At 43.8% G+C, this 18,751-nt stretch overlaps 1 protein-coding gene across 3 annotated transcripts in view; it reads right to left on the reverse strand.

Moving 5' to 3' along the window:
* PRKCE (protein kinase C epsilon) overlaps positions 1-18,751 on the reverse strand; it is a 596,864-nt gene that overhangs the window by 392,398 nt on the left and 185,715 nt on the right. The window lies entirely within an intron of this gene.

The raw sequence follows: 18,751 nt of genomic DNA on the forward strand, positions 1-18,751 counted from the left end.
CCTGGGGTCCTCAGAAAACTACAGGCTAACAACTGATGTTCATAAAAATGTCCAAAATACTAAACACGTCAGCTGTGTTCAGTACATTCTCCTTAAGGAGGCAACCAAGTTTACATTTTAGAAATATTTCTATTACAACATTTTACATTTCTTTCAAGTGAAAAATCATTGCTAAGAACAGTCTATTGTGTCAAGTATTTCATTCCTAAATATTTGGGGGGGTCGGAGGGGGCAGAAACAAGAAGGTTACACCAGGGTGGCATGGTAGGACCCGAGACCATTTTCCAAAGCAATTACCGTTAAGATTTTTGAGGTCCTGAATTCTTCTGAAACTGGAGCAAAGCTATAAACTTTCTGCTCTTAAAATGCGTGTCCAGAATATACAGAAAACCTTTTATGCAATGTCAGAGGAGTCAAGGTCCCTAGGCCAAGGGGTCTGATGCTAAGGACGCCTACTGTGACCTGGAAAGCAGGCCAGGAAAACAGAACGCAGCTCTTTTAGGGGTCCTGTCTTCAGGTAGGAAATAGCAAGAGCCACATTAGTAGGCAGCATGGTGGGTGGCCCTGAGACCCTCCGTTTTCCTAAAGAGTCGAGTTTTTTAAACAAAATTGGCAGTAGGATCTAGGCCCGATGCTATTGGTATGTCAGGCCATGGGGAGCCTAGCTCGGTTTACCCTCCTTCCCAGAACCCCCAAACCCACAATAACAGGACAAACTGGGAGTCTGGCTGCCCCTTCCCACAACCCTACAGCCACTCAAACACCACATTCTGTCCCGAACCACTCCCTTCCCCCCGGCAGGGTCCCAGCAAACTGGGGAGAGCGGGGCTGTGGAGCCTTTGGCACCAGGGACCAAGAACAGAGAACCAGGAAGGCTGTGTTTCAAAATGGTTCTCAGCCAGAACACTCAATCTAGGGCAGGAAGGTACCTGAGTTTCCAGCGCCGATGTAGCATCAGTCGAGCTAGGAGCCCAGGAGCGGCCGCACAGGTCATCACGAACTCACGTGTGCGTGTGAACGTGCACGTACGTGCGTGAGGACGGGTGCAGCGCATGCGCACAAACAGCCTTGCGGGGGCGGGGTGGGCGGGCAGAACAGAGTTAACTTTGGTAAATGAGCTACCTGCCCTTACCGCAGCACCCAAAGCCCTGGGCCTTGCACCCTTATTTACATCACCTGTGGGGTGACCTAGACATAGGTTTCCTAGCCCGGCAGCCCTTGGAAATGGGCCGTAAAATCAGTGGCTCAGACTCCAGTTCCAGGGACACGGGAAGCCAAAAGAGCCAGGCAAAGAGACCCCTACCTCTCAGACTGCACAGGTGGCTAGTACCTGATGCCGTCTCATATCCAGTACCGTCTTCCCTCCTGACAGTCTGGTTGGCCGGTAGTCGACACCACCAAATAAGGAAGAGAACGACCTCAGAGAGGCCTAATGCATTGCTGAGTTGTATGACCAGGGAGTTCTGTGGGGCTTCAGAAAGGAGAACAAACCACACCAGGGAGGGTCCAGGAGGTGTTATGCAGGTGCTGAGGCCCGGAAGGGAGAGGGAGGAGCAAATTGTTGGGGGAAAGGTAGTCATGTATACTAGGAGGCAATATAATGAGGAATTCAGAAGAACAGATTTAAAATATTTATAAGCTCAAGGGAAAAAGATCAATGAGTTCAAAGGACATGGGAGGAAAGCAAAAGTCCTTTGGTCTGCCTTCCCACTTTTCAGAGGTAAAAGTTTTTGTGTACATAAGTCTAGTGTGTGTGTATGTATGTGTGTTTCTTTTTGCACAAATGACATTACACACACTATTCCAACTTTATTAATTTAACCATTTATTTTGAACATATTTCCCCATTAATATATACAAATCAGCCTTAAAAATTTATAAGTTGCTTATTATTCCATTATAGGGAGGTACAAAATGCTCCTTAGCTATAGACATTTACCTTGTTTTCTACATTTTTCTGTTTCAAATCTGGTGATTTGTCTTTACATCACCTCAGCAGGTTTGCCAGTGGGATAAACCTGCAGCAGAATTTCTGGGTCAAGGGAAACTAATTGTATTCCTATCAACAGTTCAAGTGGCACTTACTGAATACCTACCATATGCAAGAAAAACAAGAGCTCTTATTTTAATGACACTGAAGGTAAACTGATCTTGGGCACCTGACCTCAAGTAGGACGAGGCCATTTATTGAGGGATAGGTTAAGGGCATTTCTACTCTTCTATGTTTTTTCTATTGTGTATACGTGTATTTTTTATGATAAATATTAAATGTGCAACGTAACACATGGGTTATAAAACATTACTGCAGAACAGGTAATCACATGGCATATTTATCCCAATCTATTATATATCGTAAATTCTTTTCACTGTTTTCAGCACAACCCAGTGTGTGATAAATTATATGCATAAAATAAAAATCACCCTGTGCTTTTTCAGAATTATCTCCCAGGGGTTTCAAGGATTGCCTGCGGAGGTGAGAACCAAATTAGTCTCCAGCCTCAAGCCCACCCCCAACCTTAATATCAGCCCCAGCTTGAAGGAGCATTAACATTAGGCAATAGCTCAGCTTGCTGTTTTCTCAGCCAGAAAACCAGTGAGCAGGAAGCAGGGCTCCCTGCTTAGGCTCTGATTTCCTGAAAAGCCAAATCCTCATTGCTTTCCCTACACAGACCCTTTCTCTGCTCCCGCCCTTTTAGCAAAAGTGAAAGTCTTCCTGCAGCAGCCCACAAGCCTTGGCATCAAAGATCTGCGTTACTCACTGGTTCCCAAAAAAACGCTTGTCTGGGACACGGGTTAAGGAGCAGCCAAGAAGAGGTCATTGATCGCTGTCTCCAGGGCTCAGCGACTCTGGCATGGGGAGGGACCAAGGCTTTCCAGATGTTCCACTGAAGGGCTGGACTGGAGCCAGGGGAGCCCTGCAGATCTACAAAGAGATGCCTGTTCCCCAAGTGTGCACCATTCGAAATCAAAAGCTCTCTGAAGAGAGTTACTGCCCAAGTGGGCAGGGCCTTCCCAGAGACTTCTGTCTCTTCCTGCTGTCCTCACTTACTCCATGTCCATGGCCACCACCCAGCTCTGGTTCTCCTCCACTTCCACAACACACCCCTCCCCCAGCACTCACGTGCACACATATTTCCCCCAAACTACCAGCTCCGGTTTCCATAGCAACAAAGCAAAAGCCAACTGGGTTTGAAAAAGCAGCAAATTTGACAAAGACCATGCAGAAGGAGAAAAAAAAAAAAAATAGCCTGGGAAATTCTGGTCTCACCCTAGAAATCTGCCCTCAGAGGAGTGCCAGCCCATCAGGGGGCCCCAGCTATAAGTCTAAAAACTGAGCTCTCAGATTCCCTAGGGCACAATTCCCTTCCTCTGGCTCCACCCACCCTCTCTGGAAAGGAAAAGGCCGGAGATACACTGAACAATACACTGCATCATTTTGAAAGTTATTTGAACAGGGAGCAAATCCTAAAAACAGCATTTGGATGATTACATAGCAATGGTATCATGACTACTACTAACACCACTGGCTTAGTCATTCATTGAACAAATATTTTTTGAGCACCTACTATGTGCCAAGCACTATTCCAAGTTGCTAGGGATGCAGTGATAAACAAGTAAGATAAAATTCTTGCCTTCTGGGACTTACATGCTAGAGGGACAAACAAATAAGTGAACAAACAATTTTAAAAAAGCACCAAGTGCTATTAAAAAAAGCAGCTCAAAAACAAAAAATAGTCCCAAAGAGTATGTTTTAGTATAAAAATGGCGGCAGTATGATAATGTAGAAAGAAAACTAGACTTTCTATATACGTATTTGGTGTTTTACTTTCAAAATGTGCCTTCCTGCATATGAACCCATTTTACCATCACTCACTGTTGGGTGGGATGCATCAGTGTGCTCATTTACCTAAGCAGAAACAGAAGCCCAGACGTGAAAAATGACTTGTTCAAGGTCCACCAAGTTTCATTCTTTGGATTTCTATTTATCAGTTGGCTGTACAGAAAGTGAAAAATTAGCTACAAATTAGGGGGAGATGTTTGCAACAAATATAACTGCCTCTGAAGCAATAAGACCAAAAGCATAACAGAAAAATGCACCAAAGGAATGAACAGATATTTTTCAGGAAAGATCAAAAACCTGTAGATACATGAAAAGATTCTCAATTTCACTAATAATCAGAGAAATACAAATTAAAAGTATAATGACACACCACCCACCACGCTGGCAGAAATTTAAAAGTCTGTTTTAAAGTATTTGTGAGGATATAAAGTAACAGGAAACTGCAAACTAAAGTACATTTATGTCTGGTGGTAGCATCCACTGGTTTAGTCACTTTGGAAAACAATTTATCATTACCTAGTAAATAATTTATCATTACTTAGTAACGTTGGACATGCAAAGACCTTTTGAAACATCAGTTCCACACCTAAGTAAATAATGTAGAAAACTATAGGTGCAAGTGTGCCCCAGAATACAGTATTGTCCCTAATAGCAAAAACGTGAAAATAACCCAGATGTCCATGAATAGGAAAATGGATAAATGAATTTTGATCTATTAATAAATGGAATGATATGAACTACAGTCACACATCAATATGGATGAATCAAAGAATTTATATAGGATGGTACTCTTAAAAAAACTAAAAAGTAGGTAAGACAAAACAATATATTATTTAAGAAAACGTGCATATAGGTGGTAAAATCATAAAGAAATGCAAAAAAAAATAATTTAACACAAAATTCAGGATAGTAGTTACCTTTGGGGAAGAAAAGGCAAAGACAAGGTCAGTGAAGGGCCCCGGAGGCTGCAAAGGCACCGGAAACGTTTTTTCTTAATCTGGCTCATAGGTACATATGACTAGCGGGAGGGAGGGAAAGTAAGGCTGATTTAGATTAATCCCAAAGGACAGATTGATTCAAGGGAAACAAATCACCGAGGGTATTTTTTCCTTAAGTCAAACAAAAGCGTTATCATTTGTTGGTTTTCCAAGGCAAGGAAGCCTGGTGAAGGCCTCATGCAGTATAGGAAGTGAGTGTTAAATCCAAAGGACATTGGTTTGATTTCTGTTTTAAAAAATTAAAAATAAAAGCAAAATAGGTCCCTCTCTAGGCAGCGCTAGGTGATTCTAGTTGGCCTGGCAGTATAGTGGCTACAAGGGCCATAATTACAGCCAGGGAGAGGTCGAGCAGCTAGATGGCCATCTGTAATTAAGCAGGTGAAGTCTGTCTTCCAGGCTCCAGGCGCACTGCCGACGGCCCTGGTGACCCCAAACCCACCTATTACAGGCAGTTCTTGACTTTCATACTTTTCGCCTTCAAACAACACACAGGCCAAAAAGGGACACTCGCCACCAGCCAGCAATGACATTTCACAGCAGTGCTCTCTGCCTGCCAAACCCCGGTGCCGCCTCCACACCTTCGCCACGTTCACCTGGACAGTGGTCACTCATTAATTCCTGGAACAAATATGTCCTAAGCACTGCTGTACGCTGGCACTAAGGCCAAGAAAGTCCAGCAAAGACCAAAATAGACACAGTCCTGGCCTTCTCAGAGTTTAGTCTAAAGAAAGCGCTTGTGCATTTGTTGAATATTTTATTGCTCCTGCCCTTTTTTGTTAAATAAAAATGATGGGTAAGGAAAAAAGTGAAAATATTGGCCCCTGTGATAAGATGCATCTTTTCTCCTTTAGAGAACAGAGCAAATCAGCAAAGGGTCCTCAGGGGGCTGCAAAGGCCCCTATTTAGCCTCAGCTGGATCCTCCTAGCACTTAAGCAGGTTGACACGCTGCCCATATGACCAAATGAGAAAAAAAAGATGCTGGAAATATTACTAAAAATTGTGTCTACACAATGAGACATGATGAGAGGATTTTGTAAGATACTTTCATTTTCTGGGAATGGAATCTCCCATTGTAACATTTAACTCAGTTATTCAAACTTTCACTCCTTTGCCCTTCAGACATGTTTTTTTAGAAAGCAACATGCACAAAATTAGGGGACTGCAAACCTGGCTGCTGGTACTTCATGCATGAGGAGGTTAAAAAGACAGGATTTCATCTTTCTACAAGGGTTTGTTCTTTGGGTTTGGTTTGTTTTTGTTTTGTTTGTTCTTGTTTTTGTTTTTTTGAGGGAAGGAGGAGTTAACTACGTAATGGCATCAAAAAACAACAACAGTGTGAAAGCTCTGAAGGTAATTTCAAGCATTAGGTAAAAGGTAGGTCAATGGTTGGGGGCAGGGTGTCAACTACCTTCCTGGTACCTCCACCTCACATAGGCAGTAAATGGTTTAGCCTGTTCATGGCATCATCACCCACCATAGTGAGAAGCTATCTACCCAAAATCAAACCCTTTCTCAGGGCAAGAGGCTAAGAGGCAAAGAAACCTCAGTTTCTTCCCACTTCTGTAGCTTCCACGCAATACCCTCATAAGTTTAAGGAGAAAATCCTTACCTCCCAGCAGACATGGACAAGCATGACAAAATGATGTTTTCCCTCGAGTCAGGGACCTCTGTTGCCCTTTTTCCTTCCCCCACATGGGCCTGCTCAACCAATGGACCACTCTTTAATTGAACTCCACGTGCATCCCCATGTGAGAGAGAATTAAGGAGCGAGATTGGTGTTACAAGAGATTATTCCACTTAAAAAAAGGCTTCCAGGAGGGGTTCACACAATTTGGGGTCCACTAAAATAGAATCCTCCCCTAGATCTTTGGAAATAAGACTCAAGCTTCAACACTTCCATTTTTGACTAAATTTTCAAGAAATAGAACTATTCTGTAAATAGATGCTGCGATCCAACTGATTCCCTTTTCCCATTATTTCATACACTCTTTTCTCTACCTTTTTTTCCAGGCAGACCTTGGATTTTTTTCAAATAAGATAAACAGTTACCTTATCCTCCATTTGTAGATACTTATGGAAGTTGTTATTTACAGATATTCACATCTTACAAAAGACTATTAGAAGAGGAATCTTTTCTACAATTTTTTAAAACGCTCGTTCAGTATCTGAATACCTGCAGAGATGGAAAGCTCCCTACTTACTGCTCAGATGTACTTAACTGCTAACGAGTAGTTACTAAACTAAGCTTAAAGTTGCCTCCCTGTAACTTCTACCCCTCTGGTCCCAGAGCTGCCCTAAGGAGCCACAGGATAAGTTCTCTCCCTATTTGTCTTGGCAACACTTTAAGTTCTTAAGATACCCACCATGCCTCACCCACTACTCAGGGTCCTGTGCTTTGGTGAGGAATAACTGAGTCTGGCTCCCTCATGATAAGTATAAAGAGAGATTAGGAAACCTTCTCATTGGCTCACACCTGTATTCAGAGAGTCTTAAATCTGAGAATCCAAAATCCTGAGCATTCACTGAATCATAGCATCTTAACGCCTTTGATGCAATCCAGCTGAGGGCCAGAAACAATCATTTGTTCACCTTCAACCGGCCGGTTAGAAGCAGGGCCAGGAACAGAATCCAAGCTTCTGATTTCAGTAAAGAGGTTGCTCCCACTACACTTCATCAGAAGGCTGCTTATGCTGAATTCAGTGTAACTAACTGGGGGCCTTGTGCCCAGCACTACAAGGCCCTGTGATATCAGGACTCCCATGGACTTTGTCGGTGCCGTCATGATAGCCAGGCCCACAGTGGCTTGGGGTTGTCTGGCTCTCCGGTGGACAAAGAGGCCCCAGCTACAGAGATGGCCCTTGTTCCCAGTCTGGCTTTGTGTAGTCCGAATGGCAGGACAGCACCCTGAGCTCAGCGCGGCTATATCACGAGACCAGCCGGGAGCCTCATGTGCACTGGACCAGCTCTCAGCTCGAAGCCCATGTTCCAGAAGGCTCTGCCCTTGAATAACTTGTGGCTCACTGGGGTAGGCAGGGTACAACCAGGACTCTAGTTATAGACACAATGTAAATATCTGAGTACATGCTTGTACAGAAAGACACAGAGGAGTGGAGTGTGGGAGCACAGTGTGTGAACCAGCATGCTGGGGTGGGTGGGCCGGCGTGGGAAGGCCCCCAGGAGGAGACAAACTTGAAATCAAATTCTGAAAGAACAGAGAAGAAGTTGAATTAACAGGAAGGGGACAGGATATTATAATAGGGGACTTGGTGCATGTGGAGACCCTGAGGTGGCCTCAGAGCGCCCCTAATAAGTACCAGGCACAGAAAGTAATCATGCAGGCCCACGCCCACCCGCGAAACTGACTGTACACTGGAATATGAAACAACAGGTTATCCAAAGCAACATCAGTCCCAACATCTTGTTTATCTCCATAATTTCCTTTCATAGTGACACTTCTGTTATTTCATTTAGTCACGCATTCATTTATGCGACAAGTTAAAAATTATGCCCCTACTGTGTACCCAGCACCTAACCCAGAACTCCCCCTGCGTTTCCCCATCCATTAAAGGCAGGTGCAACTTGCCTACCTCAGAGGAGGATCACGTAGAGGTAAGTTTTAGCAAGGTCCCTGGGTGAGTTATTTTAATTAAAGCCCCAGGAACCAGGAGAAAATTAGCACAGTGGAATCAAATTCAAGCACCACTCAATACTTGAGGGTATTTATAGAAAAACAAACAAAAAAATCCAATACCCTGACTGGTTGCTTTTTGGTTTCCTGGCATAAACTGGTGCCTGTTCTCCTAGCTGAAGAACACTGATGCTATCCATTTTGACCTTCTGCGGATGATTAAAGCCGGGACTGGAACACCAGGGCCTGGACGTTGCCTACCTCCCTAAGAATATGCCAAGTGCCTTTCTAGCCCTTTTCCAGAAGAAAGGAGAAGGTGGGGGGAAGGATACTAAACAAAAAGGGATTCAAAATTCTTGACTTTGAGAAAGACTAAATGATTGGAAGTTGGGGAAGAGAGAAAGCAGATTTCCCTCTTAATTTTCAATCCCATAGAAACTGGTTCAGAGGGGAAATCACAGGTCTTAAGAGTCTCTCACTCCTCAAAGTGTTGTCCCCCTCAGACCCCACCCCAGGCCCACTGAGTTGGAATCTGCATCTTCACAGGATCCGGGTGATTCACATTCTTAAAACTCTTTAAGCCTCAGTTTTCCCATCTGTAAAATAGGGATGATAAAATGGCAGATCCATTTACGCTTAAATAAAATAATCTCTGTACAGAGATTTGGCTTAAAATTTTTGTTCTCTCTCCCTTCCTCCTTCCAGGTGCCCAGCTCTATGCAAACTTCTCTTGGTTTTAACTCAGCACTGCAGAGAGCCAAGGGGCCGTTAGTCCCACCTCCCTCTCTATGTACCAAGGAGGCCACGGAGGTCCAAGTGGAACAGATGACTTGTTGCCCAACATGCCCTAGCTTGGGAGCTCCTCAAGGGCAAGGCCTATGTCTTTAACATCTTTGTTTCTCCAGCTCTTGCATGGTGCCGGGCAGGCAACAGACTCTGCAGATACATCTGTTGAATCAATCGGTACATTCAGTAATTAACTAACTGTGGAACAAAAGCTAAAATCCAGGTGTCTACGAAATCCTAGTCCCAATAACACACAGATACACCTGAAAGCAGACTTAACTTCCCCTGACTTCATTCTTCCTGACAGTTCCCAAAGAAGTTATACCTGGCTAATAGTCGAGACCATGGGTTTCTGCTGCAGACAACAGCTCTCTGAACTAAACATCACCATTATTCTCAGTGTCAGGAAACAGGCAAACTTGAGTGTCTGGAGAGTAGGAATAACCCACTGACAGCCAGTGCGCCCTGCTTAGCTGGGCAGAAGGGACCCCAGCTAGTTAAGCCTCTCGGTGTGTGGAGATGGCCAAGCTTGGGACAGGAGCAGCTGACCCTAAACGCTGGAGAGTGCTGCCTGGCACTAGTAAAAACACCCACGTGGGATTGTCCATCCAGAGGGGTGCAGCCTCTCAGCAGCAGGACTGGGCATGCAGAGGCCAGCGGCTCCCTGGAGTGAACGCTCTGTGTGCGTCGTTCATCCATCACTTGCTCCATGGAGTCTGGCTACCTAGCGCCCCTGCCTCTCCATGTTGGGAGCATTCAGTCCTCGGTGACAGGCACTATTGGAGGGAATCCTGAATTTCAGTATTTCCCACTCGAAATCAGAGGTGTCTTGAGCGATGGAGGACATGAAGTGGGCCATGTGCATTATTTCTGAGCTCCCTGCCCTTAGACGTTCATGCTGTGGATTAAGCCGGTCATTCCTCTCTGCCTGGGTCTTCTGAAACCTGTCATAACCTCTGGCCATGGGCAAGTCATGGTCTCCGTATGTATGGGAATGGTCACATTTCCACCTAATTCATTTTGTTTCAAATTTTCTAAGTAATCGTTTTAGCAGCTCATACACATCAATGGGAAAGAAAACCAAGATTATCGGCATTGACAAGAAAGGTTTCCTCCTTTCTAAATTCACCCTTTCCCTTCCCCAGAGACAACTGCTGTTCCCAGTGTGTGATGTATCTTGAAGAGACAGCTGACACACAGGCAAGCATGTCCACTAGAATGGAAGGCGCCTAAGGACAGGAATTTCCATTTTCACTGTTCACTTCTGTGCCCCTAGTACTGAGAAGAGTAACTGGCAAAGGTGCCCAATAGCTCTATGTTGAATAAATTAATTTATAAATCAGATGTATTCCTGGAAAGTTCACATTTTGGTAAATCAAGTCCTACTCTTCCTTTATTTTATCTTTTGATCGGATGCACCTTCAGTGGGCAGCGGCTCTGTCTCCTCAACCAAGAAAAGAGGATAACAGTTATTACCTGCCTTTCAGGGTTGCCATGGAGCTGATGAGAGCACGTGGAAGGAAGTATCGGTGCTTGTCAATTACTGACTGCTACTCTAGAAAGAGCAGTCTCTGTGGCGGTCCCACTGCACCCTGTTCTCCCAACAGCTACCCAACTGATAAAACACGTTACTGCGCTTTACTGGTCTAGTGCCTGCCTCCTTCTGTAAGAGTACAGATGCCCTAGAGCAGGGACCATCTTCATTAACTCTATACTCCCAGGGCCTAGTACTTCTTAGATAAGTAAATAAATGATGACTCCAATGAGGGACAATGAGGACGAAGGGGAGCTAGAATAGGAGATTCACAGATGTTCGTTCTCAGCTCTATGTATATGGGCAAAAGCACACACCCTCACAGGCCCCGACAAGCTCACACCAAAGATTTATAATAAAGGAGGAAAATAAAAGCCCCAGTGTTAGCAGCTTGAATAAGATGGTGAATGCACTTGATTGTGAAAATGTGAATGTTTCAACGAAGCTAGGTAATAAGGAAAATCAATAAAACTGTCAGCACTGGCCAATTTCAACTGGATAAAAGAATAAAGTAATTGGTCCTGAAAGACAACTCTCTAAATTAGGTTAGATGAATGGAAATACCCTTTTGTTTTAAGCCAAATCACAAGGACATCAACAACAGTAAACAATTAAATTATAAGCCACTTTGACTCAGTACCATCTGAGATGCAAACATGAATTTCCTGAAACGATCTTCTTTATAAGACACAGAAATGATGTATAGCAAGACAACAGAGACAGAATTGGAGGCCACGCCAGGAAACACGGGGCTCACTTCTTGACTAAGGATCTATTATAAACCCACCCTCTCTATAAGCTTATTTCTTCAACGTGAGTATTCCTCCTTCAATTACTTCATTAGTAAAACAGGCACACAAGTCAATAGAAAATGCACATCTACGCTCCCATAATGGCCGAGAGGAAGGAGGCTTTGGTAGTGATCCTAAAGGGCTCTCCAAACACTCAGGATTCAGTTCTGTTTTTCATCTGCTAATGGTTGGCATTTGGTGTTGTTAACTGTGGATGATTCATTTCAGAGGAACTGCCGTGCACCTCGAGCCTATCTGGAAGGAAATGAGGGTTTCTTGGCTTATTTCTCATCAAGCATTTTAGCATTGTCTCTGTGACATTATAAACCTCTTGATGGGGGTTCACTACTCATTGCTTTCAAGCTGACTCCCCCTATCTCATCTGGTGCATATGGCCACTTCCAAGAACAAGCATTTATTCTATCAGGGCAAAGGATGGAGACAAAAATCTGTAAAAAAGAGGCCCACTCCCTGAGTCTGAGTATCAACGGCAAGTAGTGATGCTGGGTGGGGGGAATGCGGGGTACACATTGCAAGATCAATGTTTTTGAACATCTGACTTTTGTTATTTCCACCCTTATCAAACTGAGGTTGTTTCTGTTCCCCACATGCTACTGGAGAATCCAACTTGTCCATGGATGTCTGGGGACCCTGTGGGGTGAGCAGGACCACCGTCTTATTGCCTGAGGCACCTCACAGGAGGCAGACGCATCAGCTCCTTGGAGCAAGTGCCTGACTTTGAAATCCCCGATTTGGGAGGGTAAGGGCTCCCTTTAACATGTCAAGCAATGTTTCTCATTAGAGACTGGACAGAACTTGAAAAGGGTGGGAGTGTCAGGGCTTGATGCCGGGACACTAGCTAGATAGTCTGGAGAGGAGGAGAAGGTTGAGGGTGGTGGAGGGCTTACCATGGGACTCCATAAGACTGCTGAGGGAGAAACAAGAGAGTGCAGAAAAGATATAAAGGGATGCCTGTACCAGGCTTGACCTAATCACTTAAGTCCCATGCTTATAAAATGTGCTCTACTCAATGTCCCAGACTTGACCATACTTGACCTAGAACATCCCTTCTCCCTGGTGACCAAGGTGAGTGAGAAGCCTTGACCATGAAGACACACCCAGAAAGAACTGCCTTCAGTCTTCAAATACAGCTTAATCATTTAAGGTATTTCATTTTCTTGTTTGAAAATGTCTGTCCGCCACACTGATGACTGTCTTTGTTTGGAAGCTCCTTGAGAACACAAAATTGCATCTATTTAATTTATCGTGTCTCTCCAGACTTACCTAAAAATAAGAGCTTCAAAGCTGTCTTTGATAATGATGACATGATCCCCTCTACTCAGAATGGCCTCCCTGGGACTTTCCTGGTGGTCCAGTGGTTAAGACTCTGCGCTTCTGATGCAGGAGGCCCGGGGTTAGATCCCTGGTCAGGGAACTAGGTCCCACATGCCGCAACTAGGAGCCCACATGTGGCAATGAAGATCCCTTGTGCAGCCACTATGACCCGGTGTAGCCAAATAAATAAGTATTAAAAAAAGAAAAAAAAAAAGAATGGCCTCCCTGCTTCTTCCCTGTCAATCTGGTCTACCTAACTTTTCCTTTTCAGCCCAAGCCCTGCCTCTTTCTTGAATTTCCTTGGGTTATTCTGGCTTCAATTTATTCCCATTTGGGGAACTCCTGGTAACACCAAATTAGGCACTCAATGTGATATTGCCTTGCTTTGTTCCCTAATGCTTTTGTCCTTCAGGTAAGTCTAGGATTCCTAATTGAATTGCAAGCTCCTTGAAGTCAAGGGCCATGTGTTCTTGTAAATGCTGTCTCTCATTTTCCACTTCCCTGTCCCCCAATTCAGCATGGGCACCAAACTGGGCACATTTGCTAAAGTGCATTAGTGACGACTTTTCATTTGAATGAATGGTTCTTCTTAATTATCTGATCATCAGAAGGCATTGGATTAAATGATGCAGAAATTCTAAGGAAAAGGGTAGAATTCTTATGAACTGAAGCTTCAGTGGGACTCCGGAATCTGAAAGATGTTATCTAGATAGAAACTACCAGTGGCAGAGGGTCAAGAGGAAGGCCTACCTCTCTATTTCAACCCTGAAGGCAGTGCTCTAATGCCTGCCATGGACACAGGTAAGAAAGATTACTAACCTGCTGGGATGAGTCCAACCAAGACTTAGTTATGGATCCACCTTACAGAGAGCCTGAGAAGGAGCTGACCAGTCCTGAACTGGGACCATGGAAGTTTTCATTTCAAAGAGAGTGGAAAAGAGATCTGCTTATTTATGAAAGGGACTTTCTGGGTCATCTTTGGATTCAAAGCTATAAACTTTACCTTCCTATTTCTGTAAAAAGCTTCCTGAAGAAAAGAACTAAAATGTTAAAAGCAGTGAGGAGGTCTTTGTTGGCAAACTCATTATTGGGGCCATGATTAGGGCCATGATCCAGGCAGGGCCCTGGATGGTAGCCTAGGGTCTGGACCCAGCAGGGCCTTGTAATCAACTGTTTGGCCTCAGGCACATCACTTGACCTCTCAAAGTCACCATCTCCCACCAGGGGGGTAATACTTGCTATACACACATTATCATTTTAGAACGAAGCAAAGCAGGTTTGATCATGTCTACCTGTCTGTGCAACTTGAAAAAAAAGTCCAGAAGAGAGCTGCAAAGATGAGATAAGATTTCTAAACTCTCTCTTCAGAAAGGTTAAGGGGTTTGATTGATTCAGCCTGAAGAAGAGAGATTTAATAACTGCCTTCAAATATATGCAGGGCTTTTACCCAGGACCGATGAGAGTGTAAGGACAACATGTTCTGTCTGCACTGAGAAGAGAGGGCACAAGCCCAGGCTCTGACACGGAGACATTTCTAACATTAAGGGCCACAGGACACAGACAAGCTAAAGAATGTTCTTCTGGGAAATACATCAATGGGGGAAGGGTTGGGAAGAAAGAGAAAGACAGAAAATGGGGCAAAACTATGGGAAGGTCTGAATTCTGCAAAAAGCAATCTCATAGCCCCTGCCAGATATAGATATTATTCTATGAATTGCCTCTTTGTCACCTTGCTCTGTTCTTGGACCTTTTGCACATGCCACACCCCAGAGTCAGAAACCTGCCCTCAGACCGCTTCCCTGGATACCCTGCCTGCTGCTCCTTGGCACTGGGTTAGAACGTTGCTCACCTCCCTGCCCTCAGGTCTCCAGGGCCTTTAGGATATTTATTGAGCATCACCTTTATGTGAGGGCACTGTCCTTACAGCAGTCCTATCACAGTACCTACCATACATCCCATTATCCCCATTGATGGGTGAGAAATCTGAAGCTCTAAACTAGTAGGCACTGGAGCCAGGATTTACATTCAGGACTGACGGACTCCTAAGGCTCTCTCTTTCTTCTCTCTGCTGCCGCTCCCAGAGAGGATACTGAATGCTTTCTGAAGCCTGTGGCTATAGAAAGAAGGGCAGAGGGCTGGATCCTGAGCCCACCTCTTCATCTTCTGCTTCCACAATATGCACTCACTCATTCCACGACCTGATCTAACCACAGTATTTGTGATGGACCTGCTGCAAAAACCATTCCAATTACTTTGTATCTTTGGCATTTTATTGGAGAAACAGTTTGGGGACCCAAACATACCACTGAGGCCCACTTCTTGTTCTTTCTATTGTTGTCTAATACTCTGAAAAACTCTCCTGGGTGAACACGACACCTGGATGGAAGGTGGGGGAAGAAGAGCCTAGAAACCCCTGGGTCAGACCCTGACTGCCCCTCCTCTGGGAGCCTGCAAATGATGGTTCACTGTCATATTACTATGAAGAATAGAAGTAATATACAAATTACATCACAAAAAAGGAAGAAATATTAACTAATGTCCACAACAGGAAATAATAATTTGCACAATTGAGAACTACATCCATTGTTGTTTATGCTTCTGTTGCCTGGGCTAATTATGCTCTGATTTAAGTATCTGGTGATCCTGTAGTGCCATGTTTACGAGGAAGCCCCATGGTCATTACTTAAAGCAAACACTAAGAGGCACCCGAGCCTGGAGCAACACACAAAACATCCTAAGAAGGTTTACTACATGGGATAACATAGGTAAAGTTCCTGGCACTGTACCTGTCAATCCCTTCTACTGGCTACAGATATTAGCCAGCCTTCAGCCTTGAGCTCTGATAGATGTCTATTCAAATTATACCGATGATCAAAATTGCATAACCAGAAATGACCTTAACTGTCATCCAGCCTGACCCCTTACACCTGGGGTTAGGTTGCCTGGTTTAGCTAAAGCACACACCAGTCAAATCCCATTATGATGAACTGCACAGGACATGAAAGCAATGGAATTTTATTAAATAGTTAGAAAGCACATTAACTCCAGCTCTAGCAGACGTAAACATCCAGGCTTTCTACAGTGCGTAAGCAAGAAAAAAGAATCCTTTAGCACATCCCAGAAGAAGGGGGTGTATTCACACAGTCTCACCCCCATATCTTTCTCTGGGCTCTTTGGTATTTGCATGTGGTGTAAAGTTTGTGCAACTGCTACGAATATCTTTTTTTTCCATTGATGGGACTGACTGGAGCACTTGAAATAGGTGAGCTGAAGGGATGCTTGATGGCAGAATAATAGAGCGGTGAAAATGTCAGCTGTGCCTCATTTCAATTCTCTTTTTCACCCTTTCTCAGAATAAGAGTTAGGAATTTTCACTAAAGAAAGGGACCTAAATAAGAATCAGTGAATGTCCATAGTCTGGGTGTGACAACCGTGTTTTGCCCTGGACCCTTCCCATGCAATCCAGGTAGCAAATGTTGTGGCTACTCATTCTCCCATTCCTCTTCTTACCCTCTCATTCCTTCCAAAAACAAAGCCACCTCTGGGCCAGGAGCCCTCACAGTCCCAGCAGCAGGAGTGGGAGAACAGATGTGTAGAACACAAACAGAACACACCAAGGTCAGCTTCTAGGAAGAGGTTACTGGAAGTCCTTCCCACTATCCAGAGAAAGAATTCCAAATCCAGAAACAGCAGTTAAGAAAAAGCAGAAAAACTTCTTTTCTTCAGAGCAACACAGGCTAACACTTTACAGAGTCTGGCATGTGTCAGCATTTCTGAAGTAAACTCTATTTTCTTTAGATGAAAGAGATAAAAAAAAATAGGCTAAGAGTTCAGTCCAGTGAAAACTGCTTTGGTCATTCACATGCAATAAGCTGTAGAAGCAAGAAGAAAAAAATCAATTGCTTCTGATTTATTTATTCATTCATTTGTCCATATCCTTTCCCTCTAATGTTAAAAAGGATGTCTTCTATAATTTTGCAAGTCGTTAATCTTTTCAAAGAAAAAAATAATCCAAGCCTCCCATTGATTGCCCAGCATCTTGGCACAGGGAATACATATTTAGTTAATTATCCTGTTGCATATACATTATGTAAGGAAAAAGGGGGATTGATTTTGCTCAGCAAATGTTTCACCAGTATCAACAATCAGGAGATCACTGTAATATTGTGAAGTCTGGTAAATTTGGGATCACACGCTGTGTTAAAAGTAAGGCAAGGCTTTACATTACTGGATGCTTTATTTCTTAATCTGGGTGGCGGGTACACTGGTACCCATTTTATTATACTTTAGGCCCTTTTGTACATCTTGAATAATTCATACTAAATATTGTTAAATCTCCAAATCTTCTACAATAGTTTCTATTCTGGGCTGTTCAGAGCTGAGAGTAGAGAGGGAAAGTTGGAAACGCCAAAATGTAATTGCAATAAAGAGCAGAAAATGTTAAGAGACCAATTTTGGAAGGATGTTTAAAGTTTTAAACCTATGCCAAATAATTGAGATCTATTAAGAGAGAACTGAATTCCATCATGAGCTCCATATACATACAATTATTGAATTATTCTGAACACCTGTTGAAATCAGGTGATTAAATTAGTTAAATGAAAGTCATCAGGCCCCACTGTCAAGTGCATCATTTGACCAGCTCATTTAAATTTGCTTACATAGTCCCTCCTCCATTATAGAAACTTAAACTAGAGCTTCACCCCCAAAACTGTGGGGTTGTGACTTTGTGCTTATAATCCCCAGTATTCTGGGGAGATGCTGTAAAAGGCCCAAATCTCCCAGCCAGGAGCTGTGCCTTTCCCTTTGGGCCACAACCTCTAATCCCTATTTTTTCTCATTGCCAAGAAGAACCCGCCTGGCTCGTCCCATCTTTCTGCCATGACATTAAAGCCAATTGTTCTGTCCCCTGCCCACAGAGAGAAGAGGAGAAGAAAGATGGTCCCAGTAACTAAACTTTAGTCCTAGTTCCCAACCTCCCTAGAGCCCAAGTCTGCCACCATCTCCCTGTTTCCACGTGGAGAAGGTTTTATTGTCCAGTCTTCCCTTCTACCCCGACTGCTCAGCCCTCACCACGCGGCAAGCCTTGAAAGGTAGTAAGTGAGCAAAGACAGGATGGAGAGAAGAGGGTGTAAGAAGAAGAAAGAAGGAAAATCCAATGATCAGAGAACATTTATACCCTACTTAATCAGCTAGTGGGAAGCAGATATCCTCACCCCATTATTTCTCTTTAAGAGCAGAGCTTTTGCCTGGGTAAAGAACTGGTAAAGAGAAGTAACACTTCTTTATTTTTATTTTTTTGATTCAGTTATACACACACACATATACATAAAAAAAATGTATATATATGTATATATACATATATATATATATGTATATATACATATAAATTCTTTTTACCTTATAGATTATTACAAGATACTGAGTATAGTTCCCTGTGCTATACAGTAGGTCCTTGTTGGTTATCTATTATATATAGTAGTGTGTATATGTTAATCCCAAACTCCTCATTTATCCCTCTTTATAGAAGTAACATTTCTGATTCTGAAATTTGACACCTCATTTGTTTCATTTCTGAATACCGTGAGACCAACTGGTGTTACTTCCTGGCCACCACACACACACACACACTGACCCCACGCGCACCTCCGGGGAATGCAGCCGCCCCACCGAAACCTGCCTGGGCAGCCGCGCGCAGGAACGCCTGCTTTACTGGCCTCACTCCGTAAGTCGAAAATCTTCCCTCTGCTCCACCAAAGCTAACAGATGGCTGGTCCCTTTTGGTACACAGGCGTAAGCATCTTCAAAATAACCTTTTCCTTTAAAGGGTGCCAATT

Source organism: Balaenoptera borealis, assembly GCF_965194805.1.
Source record: "Balaenoptera borealis genome assembly, chromosome: 15".
In the NCBI taxonomy this organism is placed as follows: domain Eukaryota; kingdom Metazoa; phylum Chordata; class Mammalia; order Artiodactyla; family Balaenopteridae; genus Balaenoptera; species Balaenoptera borealis.